Source organism: Apis mellifera, linkage group LG12 (assembly GCF_003254395.2).
Source record: "Apis mellifera strain DH4 linkage group LG12, Amel_HAv3.1, whole genome shotgun sequence".
NCBI classification, from domain to species: Eukaryota; Metazoa; Arthropoda; class Insecta; order Hymenoptera; family Apidae; genus Apis; species Apis mellifera.
Window position 1 is genome coordinate 1,889,338 of NC_037649.1, and position 25,193 is coordinate 1,914,530.

The following is a 25,193-nucleotide window of genomic DNA, read 5'->3' on the forward strand; positions in this document are numbered from 1 at the left end:
TGATCGTCTGTTGATCAAAATTATTCAAAAGTTGATAATTAAAAAAGTGTAAGAAATATAATTTAAATTATTTTTAAATACGTTTATTAGAATATTTACTTTATATGCAGTTTTTCATATAAGCAATGTAAACAAATATACACATATTCTGAAAATAAGATAGAATATCTTAAATTAATTTATTATCAAAATTATTGATTAGTTAAAAATAAATTTCTATAATTTCTAATATTACAATCAAAACAATAATAACAATAAAGATATCATATTATTTGATCCAATTTATAAAAGTTTTTTAAACAAACAAATCTATACAAATGACACATTTTTATATAATTCAAAATTAGTATTCAAATTTTAATCTCAATTTTATCCATTAACACGTTGCAATACAATTATTGATTGGTTAGGTTAGGTTAGGTTAGGTTAGGTTAGGTTAAAAATAAATTTCTATAATTTGTAATATTACAATCAAAATATAACAACAATAAAGATATCATATTATTTGATTCAATATAAAAGTTTTTAAACAAACAAATCCATACAATGATACATTTTTATATAACATAATTCAAAATTAGTGTTCAAATTTTAATCTCAATTTTATCCATTAACACGTTGCAATACAATTATTGATTGGTTAAAAATAAATTTCTATAATTTCTAATATTACAATCAAAACAATAATAACAATAAAGATATCATATTATTTGATCCAATATAAAACTTTTTAAACAAATAAATCTATACAAGTGACACATTTTTATATAATTCAAAATTAGTATTCAAATTTTAATCTCAATTTTATCCATTAACACGTTGCAATACAAGAATTCTTTATTCTTAGACTTTTCTTAGATCTTTGATTTTCGTCTATTGGAAGAAACGCTGTGTGTCGTAAATGAAAAAGAGAGAGAGAGAGAGTGATGTCTGCATTCGAGGAAGGAAACGAGAAGAGGTGATGACGAGGTTGAGTTCTCGTTTCTAGCATCTCAACCCCTTTTCTCCCTCTTCTCGCGGTCAAGTTGCGTGACGTCGGCCGTTGTCTCCGTCTCTCCTCCTTTCCTCGACTTTCGACGTGGGTCAGCTCGATAGGCAGGCTTTGGAATTATGCTTGGTTGAGGGAAAGGCTGACTTCGGGATTCAGTGCCGAAACCTCGAGCCTCGATTCTGCTGGCTGGTTGGGATAGGTTTGGGAGGATAGCTTGGGATAGGAAGGAGGGTTGTTAACCCTTTGTTTTAAGATTCTCTTTTTCAGGCTGGCGAGAGAGAAATTGGGTACTCGACTCGACTGCGATGATGGAGATTGAGGTGTTGGCTTCGATTTATACTGTCAGTCATATAATAGCGATTCGAAACAATTTTTTTCTTTAAAAATTATTCGTTTCTTGATTTCTTTTACTGTATACAGGAAAACAAAACGTACTTTTAATACTTGTTTCGTCTATTATCGCTTCTACCATATTCCATCACGTTTTATTTAACTAGAAACGATGATCAATAAAAGAAATGCATATGTTTTGTTTACGTACGTGTTTATTACGCGAAAGTTATACCATTAAATTATAAATATATTATTTTTATTTTAACAAATAAAATTGATCTTGAAAAGAAATAATCTTTTTTGATCTGCAAAGAAAAAAAATAATAATTTATATTTCGTTGAAACATTTTTTTGTTAAGTTTAATTCATAGATATCCGAGCATATCCGCTTAAACAAAATACATCTGTACATATATTCGCATCAAATTAACATCCATGTATCTTTGGGTACATTTGTCGAGTCAGATTCCTGATGTATTTTAGAGGTGTATAATGATGAGTTTAATTCATCAAATGAATTGGGGCAATATTTAACAAATTTAAATTTAAACTTTACATTTACTTAAATTTAACAAATTTAGATTTAAATTTAAATTTAACTTCCACATTTTTTGAACTAATAAAAAGTACCATAGATGCTATAAAATTACGAGCGAGATTGCTTAGCAATGCAAATGATGCCAAGTGCTATTGCATTCATTTAAATGCTTTAAAAAATACCACTTCAGATCTATTAATAAAATGCTTATTATTATTTCTGGAATTAATTTATTTTTTTCTTTTTTTTTCAAAATCATTTTAATATGTATGATGCTCATTTTATAGAAATAGATTAATTTTTATATAAAGTCTTTATTTTATTTGTTATATCATTTTGAAATGTATATTTTGCAAAAAATGATATTATCAATGAACAAAAATTGGAAGGAAAAAAGGAGAAAAATAATAATTAATGGCATGATGTAATATTTAATTTTATTATATATTTATATTATTTCATCATTTTAATATGTTTTTGATGCTTTTATAGAAATAGATTAATTTTTATATAAAGTCTTTATTTTATTTGTTATATCATTTTGAAATGTATATTTTGCAAAAAATGATATAATGCACAAAAATTGGAAGAAAAAAATGGAGAAAAGTAATAATTAATGGCATGAATGTAATGTTTAATTTTATTATATATTTATATTATTTCATCATTTTAATATGTTTTTTAATAAAATTAAAACATTAGATATATGTTAAACAATTTTAAAGATTATAATTAAAATTGAAGATCTTTAAAGATATTTATCACGTTTGAATATTATATTTACATATAAATTACACATCTGTTATAAATAATTAAAATAAAATATTTTACTCACTTTGTAACACACAGAGCACGGATGATAAAGAATAAAATAGTAGACAACAACTTTATACGCACTGCCAAGTCTCGAATCAGGTTTAAACCCCCGGATTTAGCATTCTTTCAACATACCAGTGTGCGGTCAAAGTTAGCCCAGGTTTAAAATAGATGTACGAAAATCAGGCTTTGAATTCAACTTTAACCCTTCGGAGAGAGAGAGATACATTTTATTTTTGCAAAAATTTCTTTTAAACCATTATTACAATATCGCCTTTAAAATCGATATTAATGTCGATATTAAAAATTATATGTAAAATCAATATTATTTAATACCAGATTAGACCAAATAATTAAAATTACAGATTTTTTTTTATTTTTGCAATTACAAAATTTTTATTCAGACAGAAACATAATTGTACACAATTATACACAATGGCCAGAGAATAAAAATTCTTTTCTCTAATTTTTTTTTAACTATTATAGAACATTTATAACCTCCTTTTTATGTAATTCTATTTTTTCTTTCTACATCTTTATGATCTTTTCACATGTAAATTAGGCTTTAATGTTCAATTGAATGAAATTAAATTATTTATGATTTACGTTTTCATTAGATTTGAGATTAATTTATTTTTGCTATCATATTATATATTATATTTAAAAAATTATAAATAGAGATAATAAATAATTAAAAAAAAAAAATTTCAATATATTTTTGGTCAGATTTAGATCTCTTTGCGTACAAAAGAGCATGTAATTATATTTAAATACATATTACAAATAGTTTTAATGCGAAATAATGATTTGTTTCGTTTGACTGAAATATTGTTTAAACAATTGTTAAAATTTTGTTAAAATTTTTAACATTTCTCGTACTTTTTCCCCAATTATTCACACATATTATAGTACGCTTGCGTGTAATTCCCATTTTATAAATTGTTATTTTAATACATTAATCTACCTTGGGCTTGGTGGAAACTAATTTTAAATATCTTGATAAAATATTTGTTATTGATACACCAATTTCATAACGTAATGCAAGAGAACGAAATTTTATACATGAATTTATATGTAATTTTCCGTTCGAAATTGCTTTTCCATTTCAGTTTCACTCTGTTTTTGATACTTACGATAAAATATTGTTAAATTATTAATAAATAACGAATTAAACGAATTATGCAGCTATATTGCTTTGCGTATTGAGCTGAAAATTATTATTCGATTCTCGTTTTGTATTTGTCGTTAAAAATTTCTTATACAACGAAATTCTTTTCTTCCAAAAAAAGAAAAATAATTCTAATCCTCGTTGTAATTATTTTTTGAAATTATATAATAAAATATTTATAAAGTAAAGCATAAAATTACTCCAATAATCAATTGATAATCCGAATTACTATTATAAAAAATAATTTATTACACTTGGAAATTAGATTTACTTATCATTTCTAAAGGGTTAATATAAAGTGTTCTTTGAAGAACTTTTCCACGTAAAATCATCTCTATAGATTAATAATTATTCACAGAAACTACTACAATCTTCGACGATTTTTTAACATTAATTGTCAAAGCTACTATTATTTATTAAAAAATTAGAAAATAATATCTTTCCATAATTAATTTATATCATCACTAACTAAATTTTAAATTACGAAACGATACTTTTCTTTATACAATTCTCTCATCCTCCATATAGAAAATTGTAAATAGTTCGCATTAACACGGTCCAATGACGAATCGAAACATTGCCTGTAAAAGATCGCATCGACGTATCGAACAATGAAGGATCGCCTTTTCAAGAAATAAACAGAAAGAGGCGTTCCCTCCTCCTCCTCCCCAGCTTCTTGATCGTTCGTCACGCTATTGAAAAATATAAGAAGCGATACGAAAGAGGCTATACAATACATACAGATTTCTGGGTGGCTCGTTGGTTGACGAGCACGATGGGAGAACATCCCGGGAATTGTGTCGCGGGGGATACAGATATCCCGGTTTTCTGAAACCATTCAGAAAATGTTATACTCGATGTTTTCTCGATCCTTGCCCATGTTGCCGACAAACTCGATGCCTCGATATCGGCCTCGAACCGACGTGTGTCGTTCGATACATCCACTGTCCACAATTTTTCCGAATGTAGAACGAACAAGGGGGGGAAAGAACGATACTCTTCCGCCATTTTAAATGTATATATCGGATAGCTCGACACGTTTGTAATGTTTTTGACAGTCGATACATCCCAGTTGTTACATCGTATTTCAGATTGAAGGATTATTATTATAAATTTCTGCATTTTTTTTTTTTTCTTTTTTTGAATATTGACACTTTTGATTCGCTTGGAAGATAAAGAGTAATACTTTCTCAAAGGTAATATTATTGAATAAGATTAAATTTAAAGAAATGTGAAAATAGAATATTATTTAATTGAGAGAAGAAAGATAAGAATTTTTTTTTTTGTACAGGTATAAAGATAAATGTACACGTTATAAATATTGATTATTGATTAGATATTTGGGTCGAATGAATATCTAATTAGCAATCTTAATAATCGTTTAAAATTTTAATCTAATGGAATCGTACGATCAAATGTTACGAAATGTGTAATTAAAGAAATTATATTATAGGAAAAAATTATTAATGTAGTTAATAAACTATTAATCACTTTTTAGAAATTTTGTATGAAAATGTATATTGGAAATATTGTTTATTATTAAAATATTATCAATATTTTTAGAAACAATTAATTAAATGTTAAAATATTAATTTTTATTATTACTAGAATTAAAGGAAACACGATCTTTATTATTATTAAAAGTAAAATAAATATTTATTCAAATTATTATTATTATTATTTATAATGAATACGATATATTTCGATTAATTGACACATTAATAATAAATACGGATAAATTAGTTTTAATAATTTAATAATATTCAGACAAATTGTTATTCGTAACTTCGTAAAAGTTGTTCCTCGGCTAGCATTAACATATCATTAAATCACATCTTGCATGTAAGTTTAAAATATTCATATACCGCATTCGTTGAAGTATCTTTTAACGAGTTCTTATTTAATGAGAATAAATAAAGAAATGTTCATTATTGCCGAATGGACGTTTTCCTTTTTTATTGCCAATTATTTTCAAGTAATTGGCTCTTAAGTTTTTTATTAACATGCTCGAACTCTTGATAATAATAATCATAAAATTCTTAGTAGCTTCTTTATCGTTTCGCATTGGGAAGAATTTGTCTTTTATTGGAGATGTAATCGCAACAACATTATTATAAGATACTTGTTAACTATTACATTGATTTAATCAACATTTACAACCGAAACGAACGCAATTATATCTTCATCACTTCGTTAACCCTCTTATAACACGATACTTAATATTATAAAAATGTAGGTTTTGATATAAAATACAAAATGCAAAAATAACACGATATTCTTGTAACAAAATTTTCATAACGCGATTTGATAAACTTTGTTGAGAACAGCCTCATATTTCCATCACATTGTTTTTATTGACATTTGTCCTCTTAACACGATTTCGATTTAACGTATTATAAAAAGATTGTCTTTGAACAATCGTTTAAAGAAATATACTTGAATTAAAATGTTTTTGTCTTTTAATAATTTTTTTTAAAGCCTCCTTTAAGGAAAGCCTCCTTTCAAATTCATTTTCTCGAGAACAAATGGCTCGAATGAAAAAATTCGTTGTTCCATATTTATTATAATAATCGAATTCTCGAGAAAAGTATTACGTTATCTCCCTGTCGTCTAACACCGCAAGAGAGCGTTCAACGCAGCGTACATTCCTCCTCCTTGAACGGAACGCGTTTGACAACATTGGAAACGTTACCACCTTCCCCCTCCACCGAACATTTATTTAACCGCCATACCTCCACGCATTCGTTCAGCTCGAACAGGCCTCGAGCCGTGGACTTGCCGCATAAAATGGCAGTATATTCATCGTCGCGGAGAAAAGTACTTCCTAATGAGCTCGCTCTTTTGCAGTCGTAGCAGGGTGGGTGGGGGGGTGGTGGTCGGTGGTGGTTGGTTCTCGAGCGTTGGTTCCATTGGCCATTGCAAACTGAATTTCCGATAATTGCTTTCCGCACCGCCTAAAATGATAATTAAATTCCTGGTCGCGTTATTACCCATGGCAACCTATTGTCGTCGTAATGGCCTTTCAAGGGGGGCGGCTACGTAAGGGAAGTTCTAGTGGCTACATTTAAGGATGTTCCGCAAACAACCATTCTCCCGGGTAGTCACGATTCGAACGAAATGGCATACGGCACGCGAAAACATGTTCCGGAACAAAGCGCAAAGTAACGTTTAATTAATCGCGAATTTGTCGCGCGCGTTTTGCCTCGAATCGCTTAACCGCGAACGTTTATGGTGGACAGTTGGTCGGTGAAATAGCGCCATACGTCGGGAATTACGAGCCGTACGCTTAAGTACCTATATCTTGGCGGTATATGCGGGACGATCTTTATCGACGGAGCGTTGACAGATACACGAGATATTCGTTTCATTTAATTATAATTTTGGTATAATTTATTAGAAGTTTTATTTTTTTATGCTAGATTTTGTGAAAAAGAGGAAATCGATGAGATGGTAATTTATAGAAATTTATAGAAATTATTTGATATGATTCTTCCATTGTATTTGGATTTAGGTATACGACCGAACATTTATTCGTGAAATTAAAAGAGAACTGCTTGTAAAATTAATGTTTTAATGATTATTGATTTAAATTGTTTCCTGTTAAATACAAGAGATAAATTTGGATCTATATTATAAAAAGCAGTAAATGATCTTTCATTTTTGCACAATATTTATAAAATTGTTTTTTTTATTTAATTCGTTTATTTATAATATTTGATCAACTGTCTTTAGAGATTTAAGGCACATATCATAAATACGAACAATTTTTCTATTTCATTCATATAACGTGTTTTTCTCTCTCGCTTCCTGCGATCCAATAAAGCGAGTGAAATCGAGAAACAAGTCAATAATTCTCTACCACGATGCGATATTATTGCATCACTGTCTCCTGGAAATTTTCGTTCTGAATAAAACAGGAAAACAGATTCGATCTATTTATTATTAGTTTTTAAAAAAATTTTAAATTTAATGATTGAAATAGTAATAAATACAACGAATATATAATAACAACGTCATAATAATAATAAAAATAATCCAATGTAATAATATTTAAACCTTCTCCCGACAAAATTCTGTTCGTATATTAATCGATCTTAAATTTTAAATTTAAACAAAGAAATAAAAACAATGTTGTACTTTTTAAATTTTTTATTACATAAAAACAAAAATGTTTAATTTTATGATTTAATAAAATTATATATAGAAAAATTTATAATTAATATCGTATTTTAATTATTTTCCATAAATAATTCTGTTCTTTTAAAAAAAAAATTTTTATTCATTAAATGTTTGCTTGTCTCTAAATCAATTAATCCAAATAATTACTATATTAAAAATTTCAACTTCTTCGTTCACAAAATTATAAATATCCTTGAATCTTTTATGTACAAATTAACAACCTTTCACATTTCACATCATATTTCATTTCAACAAGTAAACGGTATCAAAACGGACAAATTCCATTTATCTCTCTAAACCCACCTACAATAAAAACACTAGAAACCCCATCCTACACAAACTCCCTCTTCCAGTGACAAGAATAACATCATTTCACCAAGCCTCGATTCCGCAATCGGACTTATTATTTTACCCGTTCACCGACAATTTGTCCCAACGATCAACGGGGTGGAGAGGAGAGAGGAAGGGAGGGAAGGAGGAGGGGGGAGACGGTCGGTCGGTCGGTCGGTCGGTCGACTCCCGTGGAACGAACGAACGAACGTGAACACCGTCCGCCGTCCGGAAGGAGAAGAAAATTTACTCGGCAAATCGTGGAAAAGTGTTTACCAGGAAGAACGATTGGGATTTCTTTGGAACAAGGGTAAACCGCCCTCCGCGATTTTATTGTTCGACGGTTTATCGATTTGTCGCCACTGGCCCTTCCCATTATATCCCGTAAGCTTGACGTACGAACGGCCATTCTCTTCGCCGTTCTATTAACCGAAGAGGACGCCCTCTTAATCCGTGAAACGCGAAAATACACGTTGCCGACTGTACGTACGCGATACACGGTTAGCGTGAATTAGGGGCAAGGAATTATTCCAGCCGCGAGTCGATTTCAAATCGATATTGTGCTTATTTATACGTATATTTATACGTATGGAAAGATTAATATCGATTCGACGGTTATCGATTCTTTGATTTTTGCAGATATCGTCGGATTTTGTGTATTCACGTTTACACGATTCGTGCAAACTCGCGTATGATGCGAGTTTTTACAAGTGATATAATGCGCTGAAGATAGATTTAGTTTTAACGGGATTCTTTCGTTCGTGCTTTCCAACAAAAATGTTTTGTTATTGTTTTATTTATAACAGAAAATATATGAAGCAAAACTTGACATGAAAATGTAAACATGTTATTCGTGTTGTTCGCAGGTTGTATATGGCAGGTGTGTTAAATGTGTTGGTTTCAATATTCAAATGACGATTCGTGAAAATGTATTTTATTTATAAATTTCTCGCTAATCGTTACGAATCCTTCGATACGATTGTTATATATACATTTGGTGTAAATATGATAATTTGAAATTTCGTGAATAAATTTAATTATTTTTTCACAATTGAAATTATAGATACTCTTTAATAATTTACGTGATGATAATTGAATATGACGCTGTAATGTATAATAATGAGACATAATAGCGATAAAGTAAATAAGATGAATTTTTTTTTTAAATGTATATATCATTCACTACGTAGCCCAATATAACAACAAATATAACATTCGTCTAATTGTTCTGTGTAATACCCAAATATGTATATAATATTATTATCTGTTATAGAATGTAAATATAATATCTTAGATTATTATATGATTAATTATAAATTATAGAAAATATAAGAATTAAAAAAATTATGAAATGGACAATCAAATTTTTATTGAACGAATGAAATTTTTTTTTTTTAAAAGAACAGAATTATTTATGGAAAATAATTAAAATAATTATATTAATTAAATAATTAATTAAAATAAATATTAATTATGAATTTTTCTATTATAATTTTATTAAATCATAGAATTAGACATTTTTGTTTTTATGTATCAAAAAATTTAAAAAATAGAACATTAATTATCTGAGAATATATATTTAAATTATTTACAATTTTATATATATATATTCTTTATTATATTAAAATTATTAATTTATTATTAATTTATTACTTATTTATTATAAATATATATTCAAGTTATTTATTTAATTATCTCACGATGTTCATATTCTAGAACACATATATTAAAAGCGATTAATCTCCAATTGTTTTTCTATTATTAAATATATATAGTTTTACATGATAATTATCTATATTTGAAAATTATTTACACTCATTTAACAATCACGAAATGATATACACACAATCTCGAAGAGTAAAATTGATCGAGCAATTAACTCGAAAAATAGTTAACCGCAAACCCACTATAAACTTCCATCTCGCTGACAAGGCAAAACAAAAAACAAGAAGCCATGAAATACGACGTCACGGTTTGGTTCGGACGTACGAGGTCAAGATTTCTCATTCATCTTCGACCATTCGTCTTCCTGAACGACCACGTGTTCTCACATTTCATTATCAATTTCGATTCGACTATGTGCAACGCTTTCGATGAACGAGAAAGAGTTGAACGACTATTGGAGAATACTGTGTGGTGTTTTAAAATAGGAACAAAATAAAATTTTATTTTGCCTATTCGTTTTAAACAAGAATTTTTGTCTAGCGATGGATGTGTAAATTGTTCAAATTCGAATCAACAATTTTTTTAAAACGTCGAAAATCATTTAAAAATTTCTATTATTTTTATTAATTTTTTTTATAAATTTTTATTGAACATTTTATTATTCCTTTTAACATGTTATACTTTTTTCTATGCAAATATAAAATAATTTTGGTGAATCATGAAATTCGAATTAGATTTAAAATTATTCACAAATATTTTTAATTTATTTATTTATACTGTAAATATCATTTTGCATATTTATTTTAAAGATAATAAATAATAAATTTTGTGATAAAAAATATAATAAAAATGGGAATTAAAAAATTAAAAAAAAAAAGCAAAAATTAAAACTTTATGATACATGAAATGTCATTTTTTTCGAAAATTATCTTTTGCATGTAAAATTTGAAAAATTAAAGAAACAAATATTTTTCACTATTAAAATTTTAATTTTTTTATTTCATGCTAGTGTAGAACATATCGATAAATCGTTTCGACTCATTCATTTATCTTAAAATTTTTTAAAAATTAGAAAAGACACGAAGCAATTAAATTATTGTGTTTTCAACATGAAATCTTTATCTATACGAATTATTGCAATAAATCTTTTTTAATATATAGAATAATTCTTCAAAAATATTATTCCGCGAATAAATTATTCATTTCGTAAAATGATTAGTAGCTAAATGAATCAGGAGTTAATAAAATAAATAATTTATAAAAAAATTAATAAAGTATTAAAATTAAATTTAAATAAAATAACAATTTATTATCGATTCATGAATGCAATGATAATTTTCTTCTTCATACTTTATTTTTTAACAATTTTTTCAATAAAAGAACGATAAAGATAGAAGGAAAATTGATAATCAATTTTTGATAATTCTTAATTAAAACAAAAATCAAAAAAGTATCTTCAAATTATTTCAAAAATTCTTCATTATCCGATTGTCCGTTAAATAGGTCATTTATCCTAGGTCACTGTACAATTACATACAATACAAATTGACGAAACGATTTTCAATCAACGATTACCATAGACGCGATTTACAATCATTACGGACGTTGATTCGTGCCGATTATCGTAGATTTTGATTTTCGATAGGACACGCGTCCGATAGAATTAAACGGTGAAATTAACGCTATGGAGGTGCAATTTTAATATCATTCGACAGGTGTTGACAATGTATTCCAAATAGAAACGGGTGTTTGCACCGTTTCCATGTTTATTTGAACGCGTTATATTATGTTAAACCGACACGGAAATATGGTGATTCATTTTTCATTATTGGGGAAAGAGCATCGCAAACAAGGAACAACATTTGGCAATTTGATTGTTATCAATCACTGTTTTCGATTTAACGTGGTTAACGTTTTTACGCGATAGCTCTTGAAATGGATTGAACGTTCGAATTCTGTTTTTTTTTTTTCATTTTCACAAGGTAAACGTTATATTTAAATAAGAGAAAGGCTATATTTAACAATTTTTTGTAAGCATACAGATTGCTACATATAAATTCTGTATTGAATTTTCCATTTGTTTATAGAAAATATCATTTAAACAATGCTTTGTATTGTTTTTAATACATTTTTGTTGTAAAACAATTATTTTTATAGTGCACAACAATTTATAACAATTTATTTAATGAATAAAAGATCAATAGATATATCCTTTTTTTATACTTTTAATATTTTTAATATTTTTATGCATATAAAACTTTACATTTTAACATATTAATAAAATTGTTACATTACGAATATCAATTTTTAAAAAAATCTTATTTTATAAAAAATATCTGATAGTTATTATGGTCTAAATAAGTTTTCAATTTATTATTCCTGTTATATTCATAAAAAAAATAATAATTTAAAATATAGATTAATTTCATTACTTCTATATATCTGTATACTTACAAATACAATACGTATTCTATCAAAATACCTTAATATTTATATATTTTTATCATAATCCATAATAATTTAATTTAATTATACTTGGTATTATAATATAGTACACGAATGAACGTTCGAATTTACCGCTTGGTCTAAAGTTAACAGTAAAGCTCAAACATTATTGGCTAGCCAATGGCGTGTCGCTATTACTAATAGTTTTCATTTACGCCACAAGGCGCCGCTAAGGTTGCACGGCGAACACGCAGCAGCGGCGCGCACAGCGCCGCGCATCGACGGAATAGAGCGAGACCGGACGTGAGAGAGAACGAGGCAGATTCGTTCGCGTTCCGCCGAGGTGGTGCAGTTTTCCAGTGTCGCGTAGAGTGTAGTGTTTTTCTTCCTTTCCCCCGTTTCCGAGCATCGAGTGTTGTGTACGTCACGGTGAGGCAAAGCAGACCTATCCCCCATGATTAAGGAGTGCATTTAGGTAATTAAAAAATTTCTCATACGGCCGCGCCCCATTAAAATGCGATCCTCGTCCCTTCGGGACGCCTCGCAACGAGGAGCGACTACGGTGCGCCACCATAGCGCACACGCCGTGCCGGTGTTATTACCGTCGGTTCGTCTCTTCGAAATTATTCCGAGAATTACGTGCTAGATGCCCCCGTGAAGAGTGTTTTCGTGAATAATCACGCGAACGTTATTTGGTAGATCGTGTGTGTAGCGAAATCGTACGCAAGGTGTGCACGGAAGTAAAAAAGCACGGTGCCGCCGGGAGGGAGATAATTTGCAGCGTGGTGTGACGCCGCGTCAATGTCGATTCGTGTTGTTCGTAAATGGTCGATCGGAGACTCGTGAGCAAACGGAGTCCGAATATATGACTCTCCCTTGCCCTTCGTGGTGCGCGCGGGCAACGTGTGCTACGTAGATACAAAAATAATGGTGCGCTCTCCACGACTCTTATCGTCGAACGGTCGCGAAACAGTGGCAGTGAAGCAGTGTTTTCGTCGGTTAACGCGTGTATCTCGCTTGTTATATCTCTTCTTGTTATTTTGACTATGGTAATATACGCGAAATGTAAAGATGAACAGCATGAAAGATAGGAAGTTGGTACTGGCAAATCGAACGATCGGTTCTTCCCCCCCCCCCCTACTCCTCATATTAACGAAAGAGGGAGAGAAGGAGAGATATAAAGCGAGATACGTAGAGAATGAATGACTGTGTGTGAGTGTGTAAGAGAGACAGACAGTTCTAGGCTTCCGATTGGTTTTCTCTCGTGACTGTACCGCTTCTGGTCGTCGACTTGTATCTGCGTACCTTTTTCCACGCACACGATGCGCGCCACATATACATGGTGTTCGTTGAATTATAATATAATCGACAATCGGATGATTTTTTACAAAAAAAAAAAATAATTTTTACAACAAAAATATATAAACTATAGAATACAATTTTTTTAGAATATAAAATTTTCTGCATAGTTTCGGAGAAAAATGATATTAAATATGAAAGTATCTCTGATTGATTGTAATCTATAATCTTAATATTATAATATAAAAATTTAAACTTCGTGAATAACATAAGTGAATTAGATATGATGAACGATAAATGTAAAATGTAAAATTTTGAAATTATTTTTATCTTCCATCTATTTCGTGTCATATTTGTTTCTTTATAAAAAAATTACATTTATCACGCGAAGATATTTTACTGAAAATGTTAAAAAAATTAGATTATAGAGTATCGACGTATTTTTATAAATTTGATATTTATGGATTTCTATTTGTAAGATTCAGATTACAATAATTGTTTATATGAAAAATATAATATGCATCGGATAGTAAAATATTTTTAAAAAATTTAAAAAGATAAGATATGATATATAAAACTAATTCGTATAAATTATTGTGACAAGCAAATCATTTATTATTTCTAATAATATTTTGAATAATTTTTGTTGAATATTTTTTATAAATTATTTATTACTGAAAATTATTTCTTTTCTTTTATTTTATAAAATGAATCATTAAAATTATATTGTAAATGTATGTAATCATAATCACGTAATATTTAAAGTTATTATTTTTTAGATCATCTTTTTGTCAATAAATTACGATTATCGGACACCCTCTATATCACCGCGTGTTGTCTCTCCGAAACAATACTGCTTTTTGCTCCACGCTTTTGATCCTGAAAGTGAAGGATGCCACTAATATCCATAGATATCTTTAAATGTATTCTTCCAATAGATAATTTAACTATTATCTATTTGTGTTTTTATATTAGAACTTGAACATGTTTTCATTTAACGCTTAATTGAATTTTTCATTTTAATTATATATCGCATTGATTTATACATTCTCTTCGTTCATTTTTTAATTAGTAATATTTAATTTTTGTGCGCGATAAAAAAATATGAAAGTTCACGAAAGGAACGTCACGTACGAAATGTGTAATACAAAATCATAATAAGCCACATTTTTTTTTATGGATTACGTGGTTTATCCTCCAAGTTTATAGTGCACAAATAAATAGTTCAACGGAAAACTATCACGGCGTAAGACTCGTTGGGCGTTGCATTTATGGAAAAGCCGGTTCGCGCGTTATATAAAGACTCCTGGTTCATTTGTAGTGCGAATGAACTATTGGTGAAAGAGAGAATTTTTCACTCGAATCAATGATAAACTGGCGGGAGGTCCGTTTCTTTTCATCACGTTCAAAATATTCGAACTGTTCAACGTGAATCGTGTTCTCAATCGAATTTTAATAAACAATCAAAAATTTTTCACCGATAATATTTGACGAGAATATAAAAATATTAATTTTGAGTGTAAAAAAACTTCCGGTTAAAAAAATATTTCCGAAATAATAAACGTTCAGTGCGATTATATATATAACGTGATCATAAAGTAATTGAAACCAATTCATAGAAACTGACTAAAGTTAAATTGGAGTTTGAATTAAATTTTACATTTTGACGATTATATTAGTTTAGTTTTCGATTTAAAATTACTTTTAAATTCCAAATCACAATTAAATCATTATTTGTTAAATTTGAAAAAGGAAATATATCGCATGTTTTCAAGTCTCGCATATTTAATTTTATAACCGCCATCGTCATTTTCAAACTGACTCGAGTAGTGGGGGACAGACGCGTAGATTGACAAATCGTGGCGATTCCGCGCACCGGATCCGTACGAATTATGGATAGATAGTGTGATTGCTCGAAATTAGTCGTGGTGAATCGTCCGTGAACATTACGCAATGTCTGGTGCAACGACCTGCGCGTGTTACATTGGAAAAACGACGCTTTTACGAGTAAAGCGGGAAGAGCTAGCTAGCAAGAATCGCGCGTACGTTCGTTTCAAACGATTAAACCGTTCGCGTTCGTTAATATCGAAACTACCATATCCATTAATTTGACGAAATATTGAAAGAAATCAGTGAACGTGCTCTACGTTTAATTTAAAACAAAAATTATAATCTAATAAACAATCCAATATTTATTTTTAAAAAATCACTATAATAATCGAACGAATCGGACTATTGCTTTTGAAGTTCTAGTGAAAAAATAAAACTAGAAAGAACATATTCTTCATAAATATAAATCAAAATCAATTTTTCTAATTCTTTCATTAAAAAATAGCAAAAATATTTCTGAATATGTAATATATCGGTAAAATTATTATCATCTACCTATTATTTTTATCGATTTCATATGTTTATCGATTATATATATATATATATACTTAGTTATATGTTGAATATAATAATAGGAATGTGTAACTTTTTATATTTAACTATATTGTTGATAAAGCGAAAGTCTGAAAATCGTCATTTTGACGGATTTAATAATATTAGTGTTACGTTACACACACGTATACATATAACGGAACGCAGATTGCACTAAATTCCACAGTCCAATTGCATTGCGGACAGCAGCAGAGCGAAACGGTCACAGTCGCCCAGTGTACAGACGCGTGGCCGATTAGAAAGACAGTGAAGGCTAAATATAGTGCGTTCGCGTTAACAGATCTTTTCAATTTGTGATTCGGATATATACATATTCTGCGATGGGTCGACATCGTTGTTGCGGTAATTAGCAATGTATCTCGAATTTAGGGCCGTCGCAGCTTATATGATTCCGATAGACACTATCCGTCGGATGAAAGTTGGATCACGAATATATTTTGATATTAATCGAAATTTCATTTTGAAACGTTGGCAGGTCAACGAAACACCCTATTTATGACAAGAACGCGAAACCGATCGTCGCGTCATGGATTATTTAAATTTATATTGTAAATGTATATTCATTTAATTTTTGCTTTCGCCATTTATTTTTTTCTTTTTTTTTTATTTAATTATAATTATTATGTTATTTGTAAAAAATTTAAATGTGGAGAGAGAAAATATAAAGAACGTATATAAAATATGCAAAAATAATACAATAAAGTAAACTAAATGAATTTATTAAATACAATATTAAATAATATAATAAATATGTTAATGAATAATAATTATAAACTAAATCCTCGCGATTATTCTTGCGTACACAAGTGATTGTGAAAAAACAGAATATTTATTTTACTTTATTTTAAATCTTTATTTATTCATAGTAAATCTCTTCACTTGAAATTTAAAGGTTATTAATAAACAGTGTTTTAAATATAAATATTTGATTCATATCTTAGATTTAAATTTTGAATTTATTTGAAATTTATATTTATTTAATTTCTGTGATAAATAAGAGAAAAATCGCTTGAAGATTAAGAAGTTTTTTTTAAGTTCACATTAATGAATTGTTAATTAAAAGTACTTAAATTTAAATTTACCATTTTCGATTAACATCACATAATATATATCATATCAATTTCCATCAATATGTCATTGTTGATGATGTTGATAAGAATCGTATAATTTATTATGTTCTATCAGATCTATCAGAATTTCGTTTATGCAAACTGTAATTACGATCTTAACGAGCAAAAATATACATCTTCGATTCACGTTATACGTTTTTTTACCAACATTGTGGTGCCAGTGCCATCTATCAATGACACAGAAAGTTCAGTAAGTTAAAAATAATCTTAGCGTTTTTATATCTCATATACTATTACACGTCAACACTATTGTCCATGTTTGTTTGAATCATTTAATATTTTTGTTATTGATCAATCATTGATCATTATTGATTTCATATAATGAACATCACAAAATATGTTATTATGTATATTATTATAACAATTTACAATTAGTATTGTTAAAAATAATAATTAAATATTTGAAAATTTTATATATATAAAAACTACTAAAATCCATATAAATTTTAATATTAAAAATAATTGTAATTATGAAACATATCTTTTAATGCATTGATAATTTTTAATCATACATTCCATTGTTTATTTTAAAAATATGAAAATAATTTATATTTTCATTCGATGCGTGAAATTTTATTAAAGACAAATACAACACAAAGGAAATAATTTTTTAATCTTTATACATTCAATGTTTTATAAACTTATAAAGAACGCAATTTTGCAATAATTACTCGATTACACTTTTTTATATAACGTTTAATAAACGTCACAAGCATTTATATAATTTTATTAAAAAAACGTTCAAACTTCGAAATTTTAAACAATCGAGAAAAAATTTTCAGGATCATAATATTTATTCTCTTGAACTAAATTGTTTTTAAAATTGATTACTTAATTACAAAAGTCATTGAAACAGTTACATTTTGAATATTTGTTTGATAAAAAATCTTAAATTAAAAATCACATTTTCAAATTATTTTATCCAAACAAATAAAAATATACAAATAACGATGAATGAATTTTTCTGCATCGATAAAATTCAAAAATTGCAAATCTTGAGTCGCGTGTCATTGTTACAGAAAATGAGAAATGCATATTAGAAGAATCATCGAAACGCCACCCATTTCATTAACCAACCTTCTCTGCTATTCTGCGGATAGAACACGCGTTCAAATGGAAAACCGATTTCATTCAAAAGATCGACCGTCGGAGAGTAGCCCTGTATAACCGACGCAAAAGTGGACCATGGGTCAATATTACGTGCGCGCAACTAATATCGCGTAACGTACGTCGCGTTATTGCGCGAAAATCCCTAGTAGCCGTTAGAAGCAAAAAAAAAAAAAAAAAAAAGGGAAAAAAGATGCAGAGAATATCGTTGACGATCGATATATTGGGTCGACGATGTGGAAAAAGGCCGAGATATATATATATACGTAAAAATATTTGAATATTTTTATTGATATTAAAACAATAAAAATATAATAAATTTAAATAATTTTATAACTGTTGTATATATAATATATATCTTAAGCATTCTATTATTAGAACATTCCAAGACTATAATATTATTGAGTATGATCTGAAATAGATAAAAGATTAAATAATTATCGAGAGTAATATAACGTTAACAGAGTTCTATTAAGAAATTCTATGACGTAAATTCCGTAAAAATTAATTCACAGTATGAAGCAATTTCTTAGATTATTGGAATCAAAGATGAGTCAATGTATAAATATAATAAATAGAAATAAATAGTAATAAATTATTTATACGTTTATAAGAAAAAAAAGTATATATAATATGCATATGATGTACAAAAAACGGAAGATATTCAAAGTGTATTACGTATTATAATATTCATAACAATTTTATTTTGCATGATTATTTGCAATCTAATTACTGCATACTTATTTCATCTATATAATTATTAAAATAATAATAATATAAATATTTTTATATTATTTTACTTTACTCTTTTTAACAAATATTATCCAATTCATTTTACATTATCTTTGAAAATTATGTTTAACACGGATATTTTTATTATTCAACATTTTATAAGCGTTCGAATACTTTCGTGCACATGTGTACATAACTGTGACTCTCGACTCGATACGATCGCGTGCAACGACTAGTATCTCTTTGTTGGAGCAAAGTGTTTTCGCTACGTATGTACACGACACGCAGAAATCAAACGTGCCAAGCTAAAAGCGCGTTCGCAATGGACAGAGCAAGAAACCTGCCTGACGCACTTTTAGCAGTGCGCGCGCGACTCACGACGCGCAGTGGTGGGGGCTGTTGAACCAGGAGCGTAGCATTGAACGGAGGAACTCCTTTCCATTTACTATAGAGAACGAAAGATCGTTTGTGCATGACCGGTTTCAATGTGTACCTTTGGATGCTCCATTAGAAAGGGAATGAAGGGTCATCTCGTTTGTCCAGTTTCATATAAAACCAAAAATGATTTGCAACCGTTGATCGAGGGATTGCTTCGAATTTATTTCTTTTTAAAACTGTTTTTGGAGTAAGGATAAATTTTATTTTTGAATATTTTTGCAACAAAAATTTCGTTAATTTTTTGTATCATTATTGTAATATTTTTGTGGATAATTTTAAAGTAAATTGAAATTGGAATTGGAATTTTTAGTGAATATTTGAAAATTTTTATTACATATAATTATTTTGATTTATTACAAAAAAAATTTGCTGCAATGCTAATATATAGAAAAGATATTGTTCGAATAAATAATTTATGGACAAATTTTTAATTGAATACTAATTTATCCATCTGTAGTAATATTATGCAGATAACGATTAAAGCAATATGCTTGATACATATTAATGGTTAGTGATAAATCGTGAATAGGTGAATCAATAAAATACGTCTTTTAATAATAAATGATTATACCAGATCTTTCAGAATTTATATATATATCGAAAATAGATATGGGATTTTGATTGAATTTAAATTGTTATTCAATAGTTTCTCGATAATTGATTTACGAGTGCTGCAATGAAATAATTAAAGTATGAATAATGGGAAAAATTTATTATTGGAAATTTGTATTATTCAATAACAATGGTCGATTATATTAATTAAATAAATATTAATTATAAAATAATTTCTTATTTAAGAAAGAAATTACAATATATATAATATTCTATATTTTATTAAATATTTATGATTTTATTCAAATATATAAAATATATAAAAAGTGGTAATTGAATACATCAAATAGTGCATAATGATTGAAATAGTATAAAATTTAAATTACTGAAACGCGTTCAATTTTTTCTCTATAAATAAAATACAATAACATTAGAATATTATTATATTCTAATATTAAAAATCTCTGAAAATCGAGAACTTTATAATTCATGATTTTAAGATGAGAATAAATTTTACGTTAGAATCGGTCATTGGAATTCTGTCGTAAACATTGGAATTAACAACCAGGATTAGATTATCGTTACAGCAATTTGTCAGAAAGGAAATCTTCATTTAGCATGCAGGAAAACGTTCAGGTATTTCCATGGTCGTAAATGAAGAGAGAAACATGAATGCTTTATTCCTTAAATCGCAATAAAATTTTTATATACCTATTCGTATCTTCTATTGATAAATTACAATCTAAATTCTTTTATCCGATATTAGAATCAGCATTTAAAACGAACTTTTATAATATTCTTTGAATAATATAAATAACATAAGAATTTAGAAATTTTTATTTGGAATAAAGCAATTCAAAAAAGTGAACAGAGTTTCACTTTATTATTATATAAGCAATTATATACACTTATTCATTTTTTTTTTTAAATTATAATAATTACACTACTAGTAATAAAATATAATTTTGTGATTTATAGAACAAACACAATTTCTATTTTTAGCATATTTTGCTTTAATATTCGTATATCCATTTTAATTATTTTTTTATTTAGAATGATATTGTCAGAAAATAATGATAATGAATAAAATTTAATAACGACATTCATGGATATATTTTGATACTTTCAATTTTCTATTTTATATTATTTTCTTGAATTTAAAAAGAAAAATTGCATTGAAATTAAAGAAAGTTTTATAAATTTCATGTTTTTAATTTGAAAATAATTTATCTGCTCGTAATTTTCCATATTTGAAGTTATTCTTCTTCTTTTTTCATGTTTGTGGCTTATTACATCAAATTTTTATGAAATTTAAGTTTTTATATATAATGTATAATTTTCTACTTTTTCTTTATGTATAAAGATTACATCTTTCCTTAATCCAATCTTTTTAATCTTTATTTTATTCTAAAACATTTTATTTTATTTTATTTTATTCTGAAAGTAGGTATACTAATATTTCTATCGATATACATTATATTTCTTCTTATTTCTACGATTTCTTTTTCTTGAATCAATCTACCATGTAAATGGTGAATTAGATATAACTTGAAACTCGTACATTACAAATAAACATTATATTACCAAAGATTTTATTTTACAAAGATTTAAATTTAATTTAAAATTAAATTAAATAAAAAATATATCTATCCATAGAAGTATGTTTTGCAGTTAAAAAAAAGAAATTAATTGTTGTTATATTCTTTCGATTATGGTGTTAATTGTTCGATATTTTGCTGAATATATGCTCAGTGTATTGAAAATTTCCTTTCTTTATATCATGATTGCTGTTCATCTAATTTAACCGAAATTCATTTAATTTTTGCTACTAGTAGTTATAGTTTATTTTAAAGAATGGAAAATAGTTTATTTTATATTTTAAATTAATGGTATTACATAATAATATTATATCTGAAAGATTAAATTTTTTTTAAGATTATAAATAAATTGAAACATATTAAGATTCTATGTATACATTAAATAAATAATTGAAATAATACAAATGTGAGAAAAAAAGATTTTATAAGAAAAATGTTCTGATAAATATATTAAAATCTTTTTGATTATAAAAATTGAAAAAAAAGTAAAATTATTTATCCAACACAAATTGCGAAATTATTTATTTACTGTTTTTCAATTAAAAGTAAAAAATATCATTAAGAAATTAACATTATCTGATTTATCGATTTATTTATATCTCTTTGAGATTGGATGATTTTCTTTCAGCTCAGCTTCTTCTTAGAAAATATTTAAATTACTTTCTGGAATGGAATATCTAATATTTTCCTCCTTGTTTTATTCCTATATCACATATAGTCATTATAGATCTTCTTCAATTTCAATTCCTTTTATGATTTTATATTTGTTGTAATTTCTAAAAAATATTTAAATAATTTAAAAAAAAAAATTAAAATAAAAATATATCTAATACATGTTTATTTTATATAACATAGTTATATGTATCTAATTTTTAAAAATAATTTTTAAAAATATTAATTTCATTCGTATTTAATTCCATTTCTCCATTCATAATTTCAATTTGTAGTGAAATTCCATTTGCATATATTGTTGTGGTCATCATATTAATAATTACTAATATCATTAAGAGGCGTTTATATGATAAATCGACTTGAAATGACAAGATTATAATGGCAATATTTATATTATATAGAAAAAAATATTAAATAAAATTATTAAAATATCTTGAAAATTATTGGTATTAAAAAACTGTAAGATAAAAAAAATGTAGAATATTTTTTTGATATTTAATAATCAATTTCCTTTTTTAAATAAAATATCTTTTTAAATGCATGAATCTATGCAACTGATCCTGTAAAAATTACAAAATCAATTAAAAAAATCACAAAAAAATTATTAATGTTAAAAGAGATATTTTAACTTCAATAATAATATTAAAACTTAATGAAATTATGAATAATGTTATCGATTATTAAGATTACATAATAAAAATTATGAAAGACAAAAAATACTTGTTTATTCATATTTCGTTTATTTTATATCAAAATGTCTCTTTAAATTATTGAATTTTTATCTAAAACATTTTTTAAATAACATTAATATTTTCCGTGATATTTGGATGAATCCATTTAAATTGATATTTGGGTCATTCTTTATAATTCACATTTAACAAATGACAATAGAAATAAAATTTAATGAAAAACAAGCGATAAAAAATTTATTTTTAAATAAATAAATTAAATAGAGATATATATATATATATATATATATATAAAGTGATTGGCTTATAATTATTTATTTTGCCATTCTTGATCTTTCGAATCAAATATTCAATGATAATGTGTATAAGTAAGGAAGTTATACACATGTTTACATATAATATGCAATATCATTGAACTTATTTACATGTTAAGAATGAAATTCCATTAAAAATTCATTTTCCACTTCATATATTTCGATTAAGTATTTTACAATATTATTAATTTTATATAACATCTATAAATTTAAACAAAATAAAATATATAATTAAATAAATCTCATATTCATTAATTCATAGAATAGAATAAAATATTAATATAAAAACTTTTATATTTTCAATTTATTTCTAAATTAAAAAATATTTTTATTGTGATAAATTGAAAAACGTTTTTAAATAATTAAATAAATAATTATTCTTCATTACAATCATTGTAATAAAAATATAATATATATTTTCAAATGTCTTATTTTATTTGTACATCTAATATACGAGAAAAAAATTAAAATATGCAAAAATTGTTTTAAAATAATGCCTGATTTGAAATAATTTTTACTAATCTCATTTTTCTTCTTCTTTTTTTTTTTTTTTTGAAATTGTTAATTGTTAATTTACTGTTAATTTATCTATACAATCTCATCACATGTACATAATAAATAAAAAGAAATGTCGATTATTTATCTTCAATATAATTGAAAAATTTTGTTCGAATGATTATTTAAAAATAATTAAATTTATCGATTACAATTTATTATATTGTGTTCGATAAATCATTTGAATCATTAAACTTTAAATTTTTTTCCAATAATTAGATAATCAATAATTTAAATCACCAAACTTCGAATACTCATTTATTTATAATAATTGAATAATTGAATAATTAATCTTCTATATAATGTATATAGTAATCTAACTGTATACTTCAATAACGAGCATTTGGATAATTGTTTCTTTAAATAAACAAACTTCGAATAAGTGAATTCTTATTGCACATTATTCTTATTACATATTATTCGTTTATTACACACCTCAAATAACCTATAAATTTCAATTACATGCTTAAATGCTTTGAAAAGATGTAATTATATTCAAGGAGAAACACGCACATAACCTTTGTGTAGAAAAATTTGCGTCTTAAAGAAAAATCAACCGTTACGCATGCGCGTTCCCGATAGAGGGTCGCCCAATCTTAAAGCTACACAAAGAACGGTTAAAAGTGGATCGAAACAAATTAGATCGAGTAGTAGTAAAGACGTGTTGTGTGCGTTTCCATGTTCGCGTTTGACGACACTTTCGCACTTTTATGTATTTATCATACCTGAAAACGAAGCCCTTGAAAGCATTACTTCATTTTCATTACGGAACTATATTTCGTAACGTACGAATCCCTTTATCTGCACTTTATTAGCATTTTATCGTTGGATATTTTCGCGTGCGCTTCTCGTAACCTTCTAATTCGAACGTGGGCGGTCTAAACAGTCTTAGGAGGAAAATAAATTGGGATTTTTGTTTCACACAGATTCGCGTGTACATGTCGACTATTTTTTATAATGACTCGTAAATCGCGATGCACGTGTGATAAATGTGTCAATATGATATTCATTGGATAATAATTGACGCAATATCTATTTTGCGTATGATCTATATTTATTCTATGTCTCTCATTGTTCAATTTGTGTGAACGATATTGTTGGTTTCTATATTCTAACTATCATAACTTCGTTTCGATAGAAGAAAAAGCGAAATAGGATCGCAAAATTATATTGTTAGATGTAAGAAGTAATTTTTCTATA

At 26.8% G+C, this 25,193-nt stretch overlaps 1 protein-coding gene across 6 annotated transcripts in view; it reads left to right on the plus strand.

Annotated features, from left to right (window-relative positions):
• Positions 1-25,193, plus strand: part of LOC408372 (poly(rC)-binding protein 3) — a 319,750-nt gene that overhangs the window by 180,049 nt on the left and 114,508 nt on the right. For 2 of the 6 annotated variants that reach the window (XM_006559233.3, XM_006559231.3), the window contains exon 1: positions 12,742-12,940. The exons of 1 other annotated variant lie outside the window; for it this stretch is intronic. The gene's annotated coding sequence lies outside the window, so the exon portion shown is untranslated. Of the gene's footprint in view, positions 1-12,741; positions 12,941-17,413; positions 17,527-25,193 lie in introns of those variants that run through there. 3 more of the 6 variants (XM_006559232.3, XM_006559234.3, XM_026444322.1) reach the window with 3 other exon arrangements.